A 17,835-nucleotide genomic window follows, 5' to 3' on the forward strand; every position below is an offset into this window, starting at 1 on the left:
GACGTCCTGTAAGAGCATCCTAGCCGTTCGACCACCGGGCGAAAATTCGGATTTAACAAACGCCGGATTAGATGTAAAAAAGGGCGTGGGGGGCAACATTTTCCTAGTCGCACCTCCGGCTTTCGCCCATTCAGCGGCGATAGATTCAAAATATTGTCTTCCCGCTACACAAAAGAATCGTCAATGTCCAGCGATCGGATCAGCCACATTCCGGCGATCGAAACTAGACGACTACAGGCTCATCGGCGGTCCCGTCCTGAGCAACGGCGTCTGGCGCAGCATCGGGCGTTGCATCGGCGTCTGGCGTGACATCGTCAGGTGCAGCATAGGCGTCTGCAGTTGTCGAAGCGGCGGGAGTAGACGTCGAAGCGGAGGACGAAGGAGCCGACAGTGGCCGGAGGATGTCTTGGCGATGGGCGTCGTACCCGCCTATCAGGAATGCCAGGTCGGTGTTCCTCTTCTTCGCCGCGGCTGTTTCCTTGAGCAAGGCAATCCGGACGCCCTGGTTGGCGAGCATCGCCTTCCACCGCACGTTGTGCTTGTCGTCCCTCCCGGCGGCGTGCGCCCTCGCGTCGGCCCAACACTTGTCGAAGGACGCCTGCAACCTGTCGGCTGGATGGCCGGCCTTCTTCTGCTCTTTCAGCTTCTTCTGGCCTTGCTCGGGGCGGCCCGCCGACGCAGCAGGGGCTGGATCGTCGGGGTTGTACTGCTCGCCCTTGTTGTTGGAGAGAATCTTGCGCACCGCCTTCTACTTGTCGCACTCCGAGATGCGGGCGAACACGTTGAGGTACTTGAACATCTGGCCGTCGTTGTCTTCCGCGTACAAGTCGAGCGTCCGCCGCATCTGCAAAAACAAGCCGGCAAACAGGCCCCCGATTCAAGATTAAACCTCGGCGATGTAGGGTCGACGGAGGATCCACGGCGAGTGAGTGTACCTTTGCTTCAAAGTCCTCGCCGCTCACAACATGTTTGACGATCTCATCCTGTACGCCGTGCCACTTGCTGCACGCCGCCTGGACGATCCCCCAATGGGTGCCCATTGCCTTGTCGCCGCGTTCCATCAACGTCTTGTTGAAGTATGGATCGACGAGTTTGCGCTCGTCGAACGCCACCTTGACCCGCTGCCAGTACGTGTCGTAGTTCTGATTCGCGCCGGTGATGCCGTTCATAGACACATCATCCAAGCTTCGGCGAGGCACTCCGCTTCTTTGCCCTTCCATTTGATCCGCGGCTCGGCTGGCGGCGAGTTCTTCTTCCTTCTCTTCTTCTTCCCCTTGGACGGCGCCTCCGGGGCTTCGGGTGCTTCCTCTTCGTCGACGTCTTGGTCGACGTACGTCTGCTCATCTTCTTCATCGACGTATTGGGTACCGCCGTTCTCATCAGCGTGGTGATCGGCCTGGTCGAGGTTGTAGTTGAAGCAGCCCCGCGACACGACGACTTCCGTCGCCCTTGCCTCCTCTTGTGTGAAGCTCGGGCTCGCCGCGGCGGCCATGGAGCCCGACGTGATCACCTCGTGCATCACAGGCTTATTTGGCGGCGGCATCCCGGGGTTGGAGAAGGGGAGCGGCCCACGTCTCAGGGCAGGCAAGATGCCCTCGTACATCACACCGTCGTACGTCGGTGGTGACGGCGTAAACCCGGCCATGCCGGCGGCGGCGTAGGTGTCATGGAACATGGCCGTGGCCGGCGACGCCGGCGAGAAGGAAGGAGATCCAACCATACCTTGGGTAGGCCATGGCCCGGGGAATTGGGCGATGCGCGGGCGGCCGAAGTTGATGGAGATCAGCCTCGCATGTTCCTCCACCGCCGCCGCCACCCTCTTCGCGTTGCACTTCTTCTCCCTCTCCGCCCGGTCGCGAGTTTCGTTCCGCCGCCGCTCCTGATCCGCCGCCCACTCCGCGTTTGACATGCCCGGCGGCCTCTGTTTTGGCGCCCGCGGCTTCCTCGCCTTCGGCGCGCCATCGGCGGCGAGCTTCTTCGGCGGCATGGTGGTGGAAGGGAAGAGGAGGAGCTGCAACTGTGGGGCAAAATGGCGGTAGCTCCGAATTTCGGCGGGGAAATGGTTCTATGCGGCGCAATTTGGAGGGAAAACGAAATTAATGGAGGGAACTACCAGCGGTGTCATCGACAACGCGGGCCCGCTCGACGTTTCGCGCGTTTTTGTTTCGTCCGGAGTCCCCGGCTGGGCATCGGGAATCCGGGGATGGTCTAGGCTCTCCGGACGGATGAAAGGCCTAATCCGGACGAAAACGAGGAGTCGGGGGTACGGCTGGACCCTTTACGTCCATCCGAATGAAAAAAAAACGTTATGGTCCTCGTCCGGAAGACGGCTGGAGATGCTCTAAGTACATGCGGCCAGCCAAACCGATCGGTACACGTGGATCGTGGGGAAGGGCCTACGGTCGACATGACGCATCCGATGACCACCTCGATCCACGGATCGATCCTGCGACTGTGGAGCTTGATCGGCCGCATGTGAGGTGGTCCACCGATGAAAAACGCCAAAAGAAACGCCCCCGAATCAAGCTTGCGTCCGTAGTCGCCGCAATGGAGCTGAGAGAGACGGCATGACACGTACGCACGTACGGGTCTGGCCAAGGTTAGTTACGTTACTTACGTGATACTGTAATAAATAATGATCACAAGTTCACAATACAAGCCTTGCTTTAGCATATGTTGCTTCTGTTAGTGCTGGAGATGATCCAGTGAACGCCTCAAACTTTTAATTTACAGCGGTATGAACTCCGGCCACTTCCGGTGCACAAAGGTACCGCAACAAAATAATGAGGCAGAGAAACGATCGATCGATACAAGCTGAAAATATCATGCGAGAGGCGGAAGACAATGAAAGCGATGGCCGCGCGGCACGGCAATCATATCAGATCAATTGATGTTTTTTTTTCCAGTCGACCCGACCTTGCAACCGAGGCTGAGAGACTCAGTGCTGGAATGCCGCCCTAGATGTCGATCCACACGACAATCCGATGCGGATGGAAGTGTAAATGTGTAATGAGCTTCTGGAAAACAGCAAACACACGGTATAATAACCAGAATAATCTCAAAAAGAAAAGAAAAAGAAATGAAGACAGAGGCGGATAAACTAAACGAAAGTGGCCCGCAACCCCTACACCCTCCAGAGAAATACCACCATGCTCTCGGCAACGGAGCGTCAAGTACCAAACAACACCTTCAGGAAGGAAAGCGACAACGCTTCTATCCGGACCAAATGGTCCTAGGGTTTTCCCGACACATTGGGGGAAGTGGACGAAGGGTAGCCACGACGCCCTCCGAGAAGGAATGGAGCCACCCTCACGCGGTATCGCGTCGGTGTCGAGCAAGTAGACTGATTTCTCCCAAAAAAAACCCCTATCCACGACCCACGGACGATTCGTTGGAGAAGAACCCAGCGATTGCGAGGCTTCGACAACACCAAGCTCGCCATCCACAAATATGCACCACCACGGCCAAGAAGCCACCATCATCGTCTCACCGAGGTTACTGTCACGAGGTCTGCAAGGTGGAGGCAAATATAAGCTTACTTCGGATCAGTTAGCATAATTGTGTCCGCGCGCGAGGGGACTACCTCCACCACACCTCCACCACAACAGCAGTAGTCAAACGAACAAGGCGACAATCATACCAGACTCAGTTGGGTCTAGCCGAGCCTAGCAGGCCCGTCAAGCCCCCCGCAGAGGCACACCGGTCCGAAGAGAGTTTGGCCAGGACGAGATCAAGCTCGTAAAGTCCGCCACTATGCTGCAACAAGTTGGTCCTCACCGTCGCCGCCAACCCCTGCACGGCTCCATCACTTCCGCCTGTCGAACATGATGTGCACAAGGCAGGACCACCCGCCCCCCAGGCAAGATGGGGCCCTAAGGGCCCATATCTGGGCCGAATGGGCTCAACCGCCACCACCCTGCCGCTAGTCGACCCGCGCTGCCCCGCGGAGCCACATCCTGCTGCCTCCATCCTTCCTCCAAGCGAGGGGGAGGTAACTACGGCGCCACCGGAGCCACCCGAGCTTCGCCCAACGGCCCCTGCCGATGGCAGCGGCGGGGGAGGAGGTGGAGGGGGGGGGGGGGGGGGACTAGGCCGGGGTTGGAGGATGCGCCCTCGTCTCCCTCTTGGGAGCGAGAGGGGCGAGACGGGGGAGGTTATTTTTTTGCTAGTCTAATATTTTCGTTTTCAAATGTGTAATGAGCCGTGCACAGCCCGTGCCCTCCATGGCAAAGCTAAGCTCAAGCGGTGGTGGTCTGCGCCGGCTTTGCGAGAAAAATGGGGGCGCGTGGTAGCGACTCACATCGTGTGCGGACGACAAAATGAAACATACTACTTCCTCCGTCCATAAAAATTGTATAAGATTTATTTAAATTCGTATATATCTAGACACTAAATAGTATTTAGATTTATCTAAATTTTAACAAATCTCAAAAAGCTTTATGGGACGGCATGTGCTCCTATTCCTTGATTTCTGCTCGCTCGATCCGAACGGAAACGGGGAGTTCGTAAAGCATGCACGGAGTGCAATCAAAGCCCGTTCGCGGTGCATATGCTGTGTGGGTGAGGCGAACAATGAAGCATTGAAACTCGAATCGATCAGACGCCGACGTGTGCCCCAGCACCGTCGGCAGCGGTTGCGGGGGCCGCCCAGTACGTGCGAGCTCCGTGACGCCAACCTCACGTCATGATCACGTCGACGATTTGATCGGCGCCAAAAACAACAAAATGAAAACGGAAGCCCCAGCAGCACATGCTGGCTAGCGAGCGGTGGCAACAGAAGCACCAGCGCATGCATCGCCAATTTTTTCCCCAGACGTGCCCACGTGAGTCAGTGTGTAGTGAAAGAGTCATGTTGTGAGAGTAGGTTCTTAGTTTTTATGGGCGATGTGCGTGGGTTGGCCAATGGCAGATGTTCGCATCCCTTTCTGGTCTCTTGTAAATTTTGTTGCTCTCTTCTGTAAAGACTAGGACAAAGCCCGTGCGTTGCTACGGTAAAACAAAGTACCCGTGCGTTGCTACGGATTGATTCTTGTAGGCTGTAGTGTACTGGCTTTTATTTTCACCCAATTTTCAGCTAATTGACTGGGCATTTTTTTCAGAATCAATGGATAAGATAAAACTTTTGCCTTCATTTTAACATTTTTTTTGCAAAGTTGTTTGTTTCCACATTATGTACATATTATTTCCGGGTAATCTACTAATCCAGTCTATAAAAGTAAGATTCGCGGTGCAAGTTTGGTATCAGATGAAAGAATAATGCTCCTGGTAGTGGTGTTTTGGAACATGGGAGCATATGCTCCCTCTATTTTGGAATGCATATTACACATATTTTGAATTAAAAAAAAAATAAAAAGTCGCATGTAAATCTTTTCGTGCTACACGCTTACAAAGTTGTTTCTAAAAAATCGACTTATCATGTAACGTGTGTAAAAAAGACAAAACTCAGTGCTAAAAATAATGTTTTTCACAAGATAAGTTTTCTCTTTTTTATATAGACCACAAAAAATATTGGTTTTTCGTGAAACTTGACGAATGAACATATATTATGAAGATGTACATGTAAAAAAAATTATTAAAATTTTCGACATTTTAAAATATGATTTTTTGGTAGAGGGTGCATACACACCCGGGAGCCGAATTGAATTTCCGAATGCTCCTACTCTATATTCTAATATACAAAGACCAGCTAACTTGGAAGAATCGTGCTAGAGGAAGACACAATCTGAGCGTCATTTGGCACTTACATAACCACATATCCGTGGGCATCCATAATGCAGCAACTACTACAACAGCATCTGTTTTTTTTTCCATAGCCATAATCAAAGGTCCATTGGTAAACTGAAATTGGGAGATGCATAAACTTCATCATGTTTTTTTTTTTTTTTTTTTTGCCATTATCAATGGAACCTAGCTGAACATGAAGTTATGAGTAGAATTGTGCAACTAAGAAACTGGATATTTCCTGCTACAAGAGAATCTGCAATACCATTGTCCTTGGCCAGAGCCTCGCACTCCCTTCCGTGGCAAGCTGCCCGAGCAAGGCGCATGCTTATATCCCCATGTTGCCAACGTTATCGTTGTCGATCATAAGGCTCTGCAGGTGACTATGCGGTGAAGGTCATTGTTTCAAAACAACGAAGTAGTTAACTGAATATGCATTTGAATTTGAATAAAACGTCGATAGGTTTCAGAACCATGAAAGTGTACTGAATATTCCATTGAAAAAGAATTAGTTAGTTCAGTTCAGAAAATTTTAGTTGAATTAAGTTCAGATGCAAGCCTGGTACCAATCATGCAAACAAAAATTATTTCATGGCCCAAAGCAAAGGCAACGAAGTACTTATTTTCAGTTCATTAAGTTTAGATGCAAGCTTGATACCAATCCTGCAAAAGAAAATTATTTCACGGAGCAACGCAAATGTTTGCTCGGTTCAGAAGGTGTAGAAATTGTGGTCCAAGTTCTAGAGCTGCTCCAACACCTCGTCACTGTCTCCTCCTCTTCAGACTCCCAACTTTGAATCAGCCTCCTCAAGTGAAACCGATGGGTAGATCAACCCACAGCTATACATAGATTAAAATTGTATTACCTTTGGTCCTGATGATCTAAAGGTAGATAGGGAATTCGGAAGAATACAACAGAGATGCCGATGCCTTCTGAATCCTTCCAATCCTCAATATCTACTCCATGTTTCGCTTGAATCCCTCCTCCTCCCGTAGACGGCCACCTCTTCTACCTCCGGAATGGACCCGGCTGCCGGCGCCCTGTAAATCTCACTCTGATGTTGCCGTACCAAAAAGGAACCGAGATTGAGGCAGTTTGTTTTTCTTTCTGCGAGATCGATTCGGTCCATGGAGATTTTTGCGAACCCCCAAGCGAAAGCTCCATCAATTCGGTCTGTAGATTGTGCTTCGGAAAGATAGTGCCCAGGGAACACGCCTCTGGCTCGAAGCAGTACCTGGCCAATGGCGGTGTAGATGCAACGGTCACGTTGGCCGCCCTTGTCGTCAATGCTTTTCCAGATAATCCAAATAGTCCTTCAGCGCGACTCCGAGCTGCCGCTCGCCGAGCTATCTTCCGTCGAGGAGACCAGCATCTTCCAGGAATCAGGCGTGAGGGAGCAGGGAGGGCAGGGATGCCTGCTAGGTGTAGCGGCGGGGCGTGTAATGTCCTCGGAGAAGAAAAGGATTCGATGGACTCTGCCAGGGAGGAGGCGACCTTGCCCCTGTGTGTGCTGCCGTGCGTGCTCGCGCTCTTCAGAACGCCAGCTTGGACCTCCAGTGATCACCACCCCGACGTCCTCCGCCGTCTCGCACCACGCCCGTGCCCCTCCCCCTCAGCCAAATCTCAGATCTACAGCTTTCTCTTCGTTCCATGGACGGGTATACGAGAGGAAAAATAGACCAACCGCAACCGGTACCGTGGCAAGTCTAGTATTATGTGATTTGGTGGGAGGGTAAAATGGTCCAAATAAAAGTTGGACGAAAATTTTGGCAGAAACCTTAGCTCCTTTATTATTAGGTATAGACTAGTAAATTTGCCCGTGCGTTGCGACGGGTTGTTTCAATGTGACTAACGCTTCGCTCATGACCCTAAATTTGTGTACTAAGAATTTTGATATTACTTTATTCTTTTCTGAAAATCGAGGGAGCACCATATATTTACTTGCATTAGGGATGTACAAATACATTTCCTCATATGAATGCATTAGGAACCACATATTTACTTGCATTAGGAGGCAAATCTTTTCACCATTTAATAAAATGTAGGAAATGTATCACATTGGTATTAATATGATCCCTTTATCAAAAATAAAATAGGAAATGTCCAACAATAGAATTGCAATCCATGAATAGAAAAACATCTCCTGGTTCTAATTAGATAACTTGTTCAAAGTCCACACGTTAAGATTAAAGAAAACCCACTGAATCTAGCATTTTCCAATTACTCACGGCTGAAGCAACATACAATCATCGTTTCTAGGTCGCAGCATATCTAAGCTCAGATCTGAGAAGAGAGCAGCACAAATTATGTACCAGACAAAGTGAACACTGAATCAGTACTAAAGCTAAACTTGCAATACCAGTATGTACGTGTCTGCTTTGGGAAACTACATTTCCATGCCCACGGTAGGGAGATGGTATAGCTGTGTGGCCAAATGCTTCCTTTGCTCAGTCTCGGTTCTGGCGATTGACATTCTTTGACTGGACTGATTGTTTTTTTGTTTCTCCTGTGTTAATTCATGCCCACAAAATGGTTCTTGGCTTCAAGCCCACAACCTGTGTGTTAAAACTTGCGTTTTTGTACGGGAAACAATTGGAAAATCGCAATCTCTTGTTTCTTTTGATGGATTTCCGTATCTGGTGGTGAGAAGAGGCAGCCAGTCAAGCAGAGGCTGGCAGGCTGCAATCCGCGGTTCTTCATACTCGGCCGAGCACCGAGTCTGGAGGCCCTCAGCCCCTCACCGGGTTCTGCTCCATCCATAGCAGTTGATCTGGTCCTCAAATCCTCTCTAGAAGTATCTGAACTGAACCAAGCATACAGATCCAAGGCGCATCTCCCTATCATCAAGTTCAGCCCCAAACCAGCAAAGAAAATCAATCCGTGAAGAGTTCGTCTCTAACCTGTAGTATGCCACATAGGGCGCTCGAGAAGCACGCATCCAGCGCCGGCGCAGCTAGCGTGCGTCTGTCGAGCCTCGGCCACGTACCGCGCGGAAGGATTAGGGGGAGGTGAGCGGTGGAGCATGGAGGATTCTGACGGCGACAGGTGGAGGTTGAGTTTTCCAGCGGCGGACGACGGGAGGTTCACGGTGGAGCAGGGGCCTTCCACCAGCAGCGCGCGGTGGAGCATCGAAGCTTCCGCTGGCGGCGCGCAGCGGCCCAAAATAGGCCGACGGCAGGAAAGCCGTAGGTAACTTACCGGTGGTGGCAGTGCTTGTAATTTACACTGAAACCTAGGGGCAATGCTAAAACGGACGAAAAAAGTGGGGAGAAACCTTACTTCCTTTATTAGTAGGTATAGATATGGCACGACTTTCGCGTGCCCGCGAAAAAGGAAAAAAAGACACACGCAGGACCTCTAACCATGTCTAACCATGCAGACTGACTCAACCGCCCAATCGATCACCCCGTGTGACCTTGGTTAATCGCAACGATTCCGAAGAGAGTTCATAGGCGCCGGCGGCATGGCCGGAGGCGCAGTCTTCCGCGCGGATCTTGGCGCATCCGGGGCAGGCTGGCCGGCGAGGTTCGTGCGTCTCGAGGCGGCCTGGGGTGCGATGCGGACGCCGTCTCCGTGGGCGCGGGGACCGGCGGCTCGTGTGCCTCCCCCGACGTGGTCTGACCCGGCGGCGGTCGGCTCTCCTGGCGATGGTGACTGGAGATGATGACGTGGACGCCTTGGCGCAACAGGCTGATATGGACATATGGTGGGGCGCGAGGGTGCGGTTGGGCGGCCGCGCCACCCGGATCTAGGACAAGGGGCCCGATCTGGTTCTGGCTGCCCTGCTCCGCTCCGCACCTTCCCAGAGGTTGCCATGCCATCCCAGGGGGGATCTGCTGGCACGCTGGGCCGGCGGCACGGAGGGCTGTGTCTGTCGGAGTGCCGTTCCCCTGCTGTCTACTGGCCTCGCCCATCTTCGGCTGTGTCTCAAGTCCTGTCAAGGTGGTGCCTTTCTCTGCGCGGTTGCAAGATCATGGATGCCGGGGCGGCGACCTGATACGTCCAATTTGCATCACTATTTTATATCATAATTTGCTGTTATTCATTGATATATTTCATATTTGGAGATGATACTTATGTTATTTCATCTATTTTGCATGATTCATGATTATTGGAGGATCGCGCACCGGAGTCAGGATTCTGCTGGAAAAAACGCCGTCAGAATGCAATATTTCGGAAGATCAACAATTGACGAAAGTTATATGAAAAATCCTATTTTTCCAGAAGATGACGAGAGCCAGAAGGAGGAGCCGAGGAGGGCCACCATGGGTCCCCCTCACAGGCCGGCGCGGGCCCTGCCCTAGCCGCGCCGCCTTGTGGGGAGGGGGCCCACAGCCCCCTCTGGCCTCCTCTCCTTCACGTATTTCTTCGTCCCGAAAATCTAAGCTCCAGGGAGTAAGTCGCGAAGAGTCACAGCCGCCTCTGCGGGGCGGAGAACACCAGAGAGAAAAGAGCTCTCCGGCAGGCTGAGATCCGCCGGGGAAATTCCCTCCCGGAGGGGGAAATCGACGCCATCGTCATCGCCATCGAGCTGGACATCATCTCCATCACCATCATCATCATATCCATCATCATCACCGCCGTCTCCACCGCTGCACATCGTCACCGCTGTAACAATTTGGGTTTGATCTTGATTGTTTGATAGGGGAAACTCTCCCGGTGTTGATTTCTACTTGTTATTGATGCTATTGAGTGAAACCGTTGAACCAAGGTTTATGTTCAGATTGTTATTCATCATCATATTACCTCTGATCATGTTCCATATGATGTCTCGTGAGTAGTTCGTTTAGTTCCTGAGGACATGGGTGAAGTCTAAATGTTAGTAGTGAAGTATGGTTGAGTAATATTCAATGTTATGATATTTAAGTTGTGGTGTTATTCATCTAGTGGTGTCGTGTGAACGTCGACTACACGACACTTCACCTTTATGGGCCTAGGGGAATGCATCTTGTACTCGTTTGCCAATTCCGGGGTTGCCGGAGTGACAGAAACCTAAACCCTCGTTGGTATATCGATGCAGGAGGGATAGCAGGATCTCAGAGTTTAAGGCTGTGGTTAGATTTATCTTAATTACTTTCTTGTAGTTGCGGATGCTTGCAAGGGGTATAATCACAAGTATGTATTAGTCCTAGGAAGGGCGGTACATTAGCATAGGTTCACCCACACAACACTTATCAAAACAATGAAGATTAATTAGCCGTATGTAGCGAAAGCACTAGACTAAAATCCCGTGTGTCCTCGAGAACGTTTGGTCATTATAAGTAAACAAACCGGCTTGTCCTTTGTGCTAAAAAGGATTGGGCCACTCGCTGCAATTATTACTCTCGCACTTTACTTACTCGTACCTTATTCATCTGCTACATCAAAACCCCCTGAATACTTGTCTGTGAGCATTTACAGTGAATCCTTCATCGAAACTGCTTGTCAACACCTTCTGCTCCTCGTTGGGATCGACATTCTTACTTATCGAAGATACTACGATACACCCCCTATACTTGTGGGTCATCAAGACTATTTTCTGGCGCCGTTGCCGGGGAGTGAAGCGCTATTGGTAAGTGGAATTGGTAAGGGAAATTTCTACTGTTTGTGCTGATTTTATTTACACTTTCTTGCCATAATTCATTATGGAGAGATCTTCTCTTGAGTTTTTATTTGGAAAATCTACTACTACTTCAAAGGTAGTGGATGAGGCGCCAGGTGAGGAAGAAATACCATACAAAATACCTATGAAAATTATTGAACGTGTAGTGGATAACCGTTATACAGGGGATGGAACTGTCCACCCTGGAGATCTTGTTCGGTTCTTACATGAATTATGCGGTTTATTCAAGTGTGCAGGTATTGCTATGGATGAAGTGAGGAAGAAACTATTCTCTATATCGCTGTCTGGTAAAGCGGCGCATTGGTATAAATTATTGGATAATGGGGATTCTCTTGAATGGAATGATATTGTGCCCCGGTTTTATTCTAAGTTCTATCCTCCAAGTGAAATTCACAAAGATCAGAACCGCATATATAATTTTTGGCCTCATGATGGAGAGAGTATTGCCCAAGCGTGGGGGAGATTGAAGTCTTTAATGCTCAAATGCCCCATTCATGAGCTTCCTGGTAATGTTATTATTGATAATTTCTATGCAAGACTTTCTTTTCAAGACAAGACCTTGGTGGATACTTCTTGTTCTGGATCATTTACGCGCAACAAAGAAGAATTTAAAAGGGACCTTCTTAATCGGATCCAGGAAAATACTGAAGGATGGGAGAACGACAAAGATAGAGAATCGGGTATAAATTATGATTACAAATGCATTGAAGCTTTTATGGATACTGATAAATTTCGTAATATGAGCGCTACTTATGGTCTTGATTCTCAAGTTGTTGCAAATCTTTATAAATCTTTTGTCTCTCATTATGACTTGCCTAAGAAGAATTTTGATAAGTATCATGAACCGTATAAAGATAAAATTGATTCATCTATAAATAAATGTGTTGTAGTTGAAACTGTTGATCATGTTATTCCTGAAGCTCATATTGAAAAAACTCCTTTCCCTGCTAAAATGAAGGAGTACTCTGTTATAAATAGTGCGGTTCATAAAAGTGAAAAGAAACCTATAGAACCTGAAGAATAAATAAAAGTTGAACCTGATGTTGCAATAGTTAAAGATCTTGTGACTGAAAGTGTGGAGGATGGTCATATTATTTTCTGTGAAGATGCTTCTAATATTGTTTCACATCCTAATAAGTCTTAGAAAGCTAGTGTTCCTATGTTATCTGTTAGAATTGGAGATCATTGTTATTATGGTTTATGTGATACTGGTGCAAGTATTAGTGTTATTCCTTATGAGCTTTACACGGAGATTATGCACGAAATTGGTTCTTGTGAACTTGAAGATATTGATGTGGTTATTCGGCTAGCTAATATAGAAACTATCTCTCCAATTGGTATTGTTCGAGATGTGGAAGTTCTGTGCGGTAAGATTAAATATCCTGCTGACTTTTTGGTACTTGGTTCTGCTGCTAGTAAATATTGTCCTATCATTTTTGGTAGACCTTTTCTAAATACTTGTGGAGCTGTTATAGATTGCAAGAAAGAGAAAATTTTGACTAAATTTGCTGGTGAATCTTATGAGTTTAACTTCTCTAAATTTACCAAAACTCCTTATGAAGCCGATTTGCCTAATAATGATTTTAGAGTTGAACAGTGTGCATCTATTGCTCTTGCTCCTAATAATCCTTTGCAGCAACATTTGGAAAATAGTGAGAGTGAAGTTTTTAGGGAAGAAAGAAATGAGCTTGATGAAATTTTCCTTTGTCATCCTATTCTTAAGCATGATTTACCGGTAGAAGATCTGGGTACAACACCACCACCAAAGGAAGATCCTGTCTTTGATTTAAAACCATTGCCTGATAATCTTAAATATGCTCATATTGATGATAAGAAAATATATCCTGTTATTATTAGTTCTAAGCTTACAGAGTTTGAAGAAGAAAGGTTATTAGAAGTATTGAAGAAACACCGAGGTGCTATTGGCTACACTCTTGATGACTTGAAGGGGATTTCTCCCTCTATTTGCCAACATGCCATTAATATGGAAGATGATGCGAAGCCTGTTGTTGAACATCAACGTCGTCTAATTCCTAAGATGAAGGATGTGGTAAGAAATGAGGTATTAAGACTTCTTGAAGCTGGTATTATATATCCTATTGCTGATAGTAGATGGGTTAGTCCTGTGCATTGTGTTCCTAAGAAAGGAGGAATGACTGTTGTGCCTAATGATAATGATGAGCTCATACCTCAAAGAGTAGTTGTAGGGTATAGAATGTGCATTGATTATCGAAAAGTTAATAAGGTTACTAAGAAAGATCATTACCCTTTGCCTTTTATTGATCAAATGTTAGAAAGGTTATCTAAAAATACTCATTTTTGCTTTCTTGATGGTTATTCTGGGTTTTCACAAATTGCTATTAAAACTAAGGATCAAGAGAAAACCACTTTCACTTGTCCTTATGGAACTTATGCTTATAGACGTATGCCTTTTGGTTTATGTAATGCCCCTGCTACTTTTCAAAGATGCATGTCTCCTATTTTTCATGGCTTTTGCGAGAGTATTGTAGAAGTATTCATGGACGATTTTTCTGTCTATGGGAATTCTTTTGATAATTGCTTGCGGAACCTTGATAAAGTTTTGCAGAGATGTGAAGAAACTAACCTTGTTCTTAATTGGGAGAAATGCCACTTTATGGTTAATGAAGGAATTGTATTGGGACATAAAATTTTCGAGAGAGGTATTGAAGTTGATAGAGCTAAAGTTGAAGCAATTGAGAAGATGCCCTATCCTAGGGATGTTAAAGGTATTCGTAGTGTTCTTGGTCATGCTTGGTTTTATAGGAGGTTTATTAAAGATTTCTCCAAGATTTCAAAGCCTCTTACTAATCTTCTTCAAAAAGATGTACCTTTTGTTTTTGATGATGATTGTAAGGAAGCTTTTGAAACTCTAAAGAAAGCCTTAACAACTGCTCCTATAGTTGAACCTCCTGATTGGAACTTACCATTTGAAATTATGTGTGATGCTAGTGATTTTGCTGTAGGCGCTGTTTTTGGACAGCGAGTAAATAAAAAATTGAATATTATTCATTATGCTAGTAAAACCCTTGATGCTGCTCAAAAAAATTATGCTACTACTGAAAAAGAATTGTTAGCTGTAGTCTTTGCTTGTGATAAGTTTAGATCCTATATTGTTGATTCAAAAGTTACTATACATACTGATCATGCTGCAATCAGATACCTAATGCAAAAGAAAGATGCTAAGCCAAGGCTTATTAGATGGGTACTTCTGTTGCAAGAATTTGATTTACATATTGTAGATAGGAAAGGTGCTGATAATCCTGTTGCTGATAATTTGTCTAGATTGGAAAATATTGCTTATGATCATGTTCCTGTTAATAATAGTTTTCCGAATGAACAATTTGCTGTAATAAAGGTGAGCTCGCGAGACAGTCCTTGGTATGCTGATTATGCTAACTTTATTGTTTCCAAGTACTTGCCTCCAACCTTTTCAGCCCAGCAAATGAGGAAATTCTTTTATGACTTGAGGCATTATTTCTGGGATGACCCACACTTATATAAAGAAGGAGTGGATGGTATTCTGCGAAGATGTGTTCCCGAATATGAACAGCAAGAGATATTGAGTAAATGTCATGGTAGTGCTTATGGAGGACATCACGCCGGAGATAGAACCGCGCAAAAGGTTCTACAATCAGGTTTTTATTGGCCAACTCTCTTCAAAGATGCAAGGAAGTTTATTTTATCTTGTGATGAATGCCAAAGGGTTGGTAATATCTCCAGAAGCAATGAAATGCCTATGAATTATACTCTTGTTATTGAACCGTTCGATTGGTTGGGATTTGACTTCATGGGACCTTTTCCCTCTTCAGAAGGTAACACTCATATACTTGTTGCTGTTGATTATGTTACTAAATGGGTGGAAGCCATACCTACAAAAAGTGCTGATGGTGAGACCTCTTTAAGAATGCTTTTAGATATTATTTTTCCTAGATTTGGAGTTCCTAGATATATTATGACTGATGGAGGTTCTCATTTTATTCATGGTGGTTTTAGAAAAACTCTTGCTAAATATTGTATTAATCATAGAATTGCTTCCGCTTATCATCCTCAAACTAGTGGGCAAGTAGAACTATCAAATAGAGAAATTAAATCTATCTTGCAAAAGACTGTTAATAAAACTAGAAAGAATTGGGCTAATAAATTAAAGGAAGCACTATGGGCTTATAGAACTGCTTATAAAAATCCCATGGGTATGTCACCTTATAAAATGGTTTATGGAAAAACTTGTCATTTACCTTTAGAACTAGAGCACAAAGCTTATTGGGCTGTAAGATAATTAAATAAAGATCCTAAACTAGCCGGTAAGAAGAGATTGCTACAATTGAGTTCTATAGATGAATGGAGAAGTGAAGCTTATGAAAATGCTGAACTCTTTAAAGAGAAAGTTAAGAAATGGCATGATAGAAGGATTATCAAAAGAGAATTTAATATTGGGGATAAAGTCCTATTGTATCGGTCTCGTCTCAGATTCTTTGTAGGGAAATTACTCTCGAAATGGGAAGGACCATATGTTGTTGAGGAGGTGTATCGTTCAGGAGCAATTAAAATTAGCTCTCTCCAAGGCAATGCCACACAAGTGGTGAATGGACAAAGACTCAAGCATTATATCTCAGGTGATTCTTATAATGTAGATGTTGATGTTATTCGAGTGGAAACACCGGAGGCTTTCATCAAAGGACAAATTGACAGTCCGCCAAAACTCAACTTTGAATAGGTAACAGTACTGGTAATAAAAAGTTCGTGATTTACTTTCCGAACAATGTTTTTGCTATTTTTGGAATATATAAGAAATTACGAGATCGAAACGGTGTGGAGGAGACGCACGAGGGCGTGCCCCCATAGGCCGGCGCGGGCCCCAGCCTGGCCTCGCCGCCCTATGAGGTGGCCACCTCGTCGCCCCTCTTCGACTCTGGTTCGACCTGGTACTTTCCTTATGTCGTGAAAATTCCTGCTATATAACCCCCCGGACCCCTGGAGGTCCGTATATCGTTTTCTCGACGTTTTTTGTTTCGAGCTGTTTCTGCCAGGATCTATTTTCAATCTAGGAGCACCATGGCCTCCAACAACAAGGGCAAGGGGCTTTCGGAGGAAGAAGTGAAGAGGGTGTCGACAAAACAAGAGCAACAAGCCGTTGGGAGTAAGCAAATCTTGGTGGGATCTGTTGACACTCGACGTTCTTTCTCTCATAACTTGCAGGGACCCTTACCACCTGCTCTTAGCCTCGACTCTTTTCCTGTGTTGGAAGAAGCTCTACGGGCTACCGATGAGTTTTGTGATCAATACCGTGCTCTAAGAAGAGAAGTGGAGATACTTCAGGAGGAGAATTACCGACTCCGTAGAATGCTGGAATATTACTCGATCCCCATCACAAGGCCGCCACCGCTAACTTCAGATAACAATGAATCTCTTCGAGTCTTAGTGCAGAACTGCCAAACTGAGAAGCTGAAGCTGAAGGAGATCTGTAAGAATCGCGGGAAGAACTCATCACCACCATCGCCGAAGGAGTAATTCATCATCGGTATTGGCATCCCCTTGGTTTATTCCAAGCTTGGGGGAGTGCCGCGGTATCACATCATCACTACCTTTTACTTTTTACTATCAAGTAGTGTCATATCATGAGTAGGGAAGTTATCATATAAGATGGGTTGCAGTGTGGAAATATCTCTCCTTTAGTTGGTTGTCTATGTATCCCTTGGTGTGAGTTATCGTTATGGAATATTAATGAGAAGTCTTATCATTTACATATTGCACATCTTATTTTAGTTTGCAATCCTTATTATATGATTGATCTTGTTATTAGTATTGGTATCACTTTGGGAGCATTGAATAAATCTATTTGGTTTTGGCAAACTTAGCATTGGTCAATAGCAATAACACTTTGAAGTTTAAGTAGAACAGAGAAATACATGTAGTTGTTTCATTGTCTTCCTTTCTTGTTAGCTCATAGCTTATTATTCTGAAGTTAAAATTGTTTGTGCTTACAAGGAAGATGCATGATTGTTTCTATCACATGTATATTTGTTTGTTTCCCTCAAATCTTGTGCTTGCTAATTAACCTTGCTAGCCAAAGACCTGTACCGAGAGGGAATACTTCTCGTGCATCCAAACCTCAACCCAAACCTATGCTATTTGTGTCCACCATAACTACCTCCTACATGGTATTTCCTGCCATTCCAAGTAAATACTTCGTGTGCTACCTTTAAATAATTCAAAATTTATTATCTCTTATTTGTGTCAATGTTTCATAGCTCATGAGGAAGTATGTGGTGTTTTATCTTTCAATCTTGTTGGGCAACTTTCATCAATGGACTAGTGGCTTCATCCGCTTATCCAATAATTTTGCAAAAAGAGCTGGCAATGGGATTCCCAGTCCGAAATTAATTAACCTAAATAGACACTCCTCCATGGTATGTGATTGTTGGACGGCACCCGAAGGATTCGGTTAGCCATGGCTTGAGAAAGCAAAGGAGGGGAGGAGTGTCATCATAAT

General features: G+C 46.1%; 1 long non-coding RNA gene across 1 annotated transcript; it reads right to left on the minus strand.

The window, feature by feature from the left end:
- Positions 1-7,908: 7,908 nt before the first annotated feature.
- LOC127344756 (uncharacterized) lies at positions 7,909-8,892 on the minus strand. The gene is made up of 2 exons (XR_007878177.1): positions 8,623-8,892; positions 7,909-8,525 (listed from the first exon to the last, which is right to left on the minus strand). It is a non-coding gene; the product is annotated as an uncharacterized lncRNA (long non-coding RNA).
- Positions 8,893-17,835: the final 8,943 nt, after the last annotated feature.

Source organism: Lolium perenne, chromosome 3 (genome assembly GCF_019359855.2).
Source record: "Lolium perenne isolate Kyuss_39 chromosome 3, Kyuss_2.0, whole genome shotgun sequence".
NCBI lineage: Eukaryota > Viridiplantae > Streptophyta > Magnoliopsida > Poales > Poaceae > Lolium > Lolium perenne.